The sequence below is a fragment of the Gadus chalcogrammus genome, chromosome 13 (assembly GCF_026213295.1).
Source record: "Gadus chalcogrammus isolate NIFS_2021 chromosome 13, NIFS_Gcha_1.0, whole genome shotgun sequence".
Taxonomy (NCBI): Eukaryota; Metazoa; Chordata; class Actinopteri; order Gadiformes; family Gadidae; genus Gadus; species Gadus chalcogrammus.
In genome coordinates this window covers 12,980,063-12,982,562 of record NC_079424.1, presented here as the reverse complement: position 1 = coordinate 12,982,562, position 2,500 = coordinate 12,980,063, and the positions used below count along the sequence as shown (strand labels likewise).

General features: G+C 38.8%; 1 protein-coding gene across 1 annotated transcript in view; it reads left to right on the top strand.

Moving 5' to 3' along the window:
• Nucleotides 1-13: 13 nt before the first annotated feature.
• Nucleotides 14-2,500, top strand: part of eya2 (EYA transcriptional coactivator and phosphatase 2) — a 30,100-nt gene continuing 27,613 nt past the window's right edge. The window contains 1 exon segment of the mRNA XM_056606393.1: nt 14-310. The gene's annotated coding sequence lies outside the window, so the exon portion shown is untranslated.

The window sequence follows — 2,500 nt, the reverse complement described above, 5'->3', positions numbered from 1 at the left end:
AACATCACTTCGCCATCACAGCGTAAGCAAACGCTCCTCCGAAGGTGCAATGAGAAGGGATCGCTCTTATTTGAAGAGCTGCGAGGTCGAGGACGATTAGAAAACAGAGCGCGCGGGACACCACTTCAGCTGATAAGAAAGTAGCTCGCGCTGCGGTGTCGCGCCTCCGGTAGCTTTATTCGCTACATTAAGCTACATTAAGCTACATCTGCAGGGACACTACCGAGGTCGACGGAGCTACGCGTTGGCATGTGAAGACAATTCCTACGAAGACAAGCGGATTTTCGCTTTCAACTTCGAGCAAATAATGGTAAGTTACAAATACGGGCTACTTGATTTGAAGTTTGTTCACCAGGTTCGGGCACTTTATTGAAATCAGAAATGAATGAGCACAGTGGGATTTTTTGTGACACCTTTTTGTTGTGTTCTTTGAAACGATTACGCTTTTCAAATAGAGATCGTCGAGGAGACTATTTCAAGTCAAACATGACGAAAAGGCTCGGCTGTTCGATAGACCAAATGTCAATAGACCTGCCACAAACAGAATTTAGATTTTATCCCAGTGCATCAACTTTTTAAGCCCTATTAGCCCTGTATATTTTCACAGCAAGCACGAATCCATGATCTCTTAATTGATTTATGGAAATAGGTTAGTACACAAACTAAGGCCTATTGAAATTCAAATATTATTGTATTCTACAATTCTGAATAACGAAATAGCCAACACCCCAAAGGGAAATGTATAGACATTCTTCATCATCATTTCCTAAATCATTTACAAATTTTACATTAGATCATTAAAGAGTAGCCTACAGCTCTGCATACCAATTATTTTGTAATAGCCTACAAATAATAGTCATAATAATTTATAATATTAGTCGTATTAACATTAGTAGTAGGCCTATTATAAATATTATAATTATTTAATTAATTCTCTATTTATGTTTTTTTGTTTGGGACAATCATAGCCTGATAGTAACTATCCTGTGACCAATTTTCTTTTCTGTTTTAGATACAACCGAATTGTATTTATGTATCCAAAACGAATAAGGAGATTTCCTTTAAAAAAAAATGTCTGTCAAATATATAGGTCTACGGTAGGCCTACCTTTGGCCTAGATTATTGACTCTCTTTTATATGGTTTATTTTGTTATTATTGGTGCTGCTTACACATGTGTTCAACACTTTGGCCAGGTTTAAGTAGAGAAGATTACATTTAAATCACTGGGACCCCCTCGGCAGCGAGGGACCTAATTAAGTAATTTGAAGGAGCTGGGCTAAGCATTTTTCAAAGCGGGTATTCATATTTTCAAGGACCCCTTCATCGGTCCGGTCTAGAAACGAACTCCAATGTTTTTCCAACCATTCATATCACATTTAAACACATCCTGCGTAATTACAGCCTCATGGTTGAATCTATATCTAGTATAAAAACACGTGAAAAGAAAAAAATAGAACAGAAATAAGGAATATAGGGCACATCTGAGCGTGGCTTTCACTGCTTTAAGTGTTGAAATAATGTTAATACGTTCATAATGTTTGTTCAATTTCTTTGAATTCTTACTAATGTAGTAATCTGATATAGCCTATAAAATATGGTTCAAGATCAACTTAACAATTTGCCAATCGTTCTATTTAGTTTAACGGCAAGATAAATATATCTGACTGGAAAGAGCCTCAATCCCTGAGAGAGCAGACACGTGATTGCGTTTGCTTTTTTTCAGAAATATATCCCCATAGGCTATATTGCCACATTTTAAAATATTGTCCACGAATCTAGTCAGTTAAAAAAATGTGTGCTCTTCTAATAAGATAAATTGTGTACATCAACAAAACAAACTTTGTTTATTGATAGGTAGAGAGATAGCTGCTATGTCAAATACAACTGGGAATAGGCAGAATTTGATCTTGCCTATAGCCTACCTGTTATCTGACTTCCATAAATAACATTGAGGGAAGAGTGGTGCATGGTGGGTTTGGTGGTTGGCTTGGTTGGGTACAGAGGGGTGGGCCCTGTGTGTGTGTACAGCTCTGGCGTGTTTGATTTAACACGCTGCTCCGGCTCTTAATAACATTAGGCCTCATTTCTGGCCTCCCCAGCCCGGGACTCGGGACCCTTACCCCCTAGCCTCGGCCGTCATGGTTTCTATTACTGCCTCTAATAAATTGTGAATAAGCGGCCTTCCAGAAAAACCCCAAGCCGAGAAGAATTCCCCATCCTGTTGCACATGGCACCCCCTCTTAAGAAAACACAAATTAATTCCAAAGCCCTCTGTAGCCAAAAAGTTTGTGGAATGATAAATATTTTCATAGGAAGCTTTTCTCTTCCTGACTTTATCGGCCCCAATTTCATTATACTTCACGCCCGGGTTTTAAACCCTTTGTGTCCCAAGTCTCTCTGTCCCCCTTCTCTTTCAGTCCCTTTTCCATTTCCATCGTTTCATACTTCTCTTCAATTATGTCCTTCTCTTTTTATCTTCTCTGCCTACCGCTGCATTTC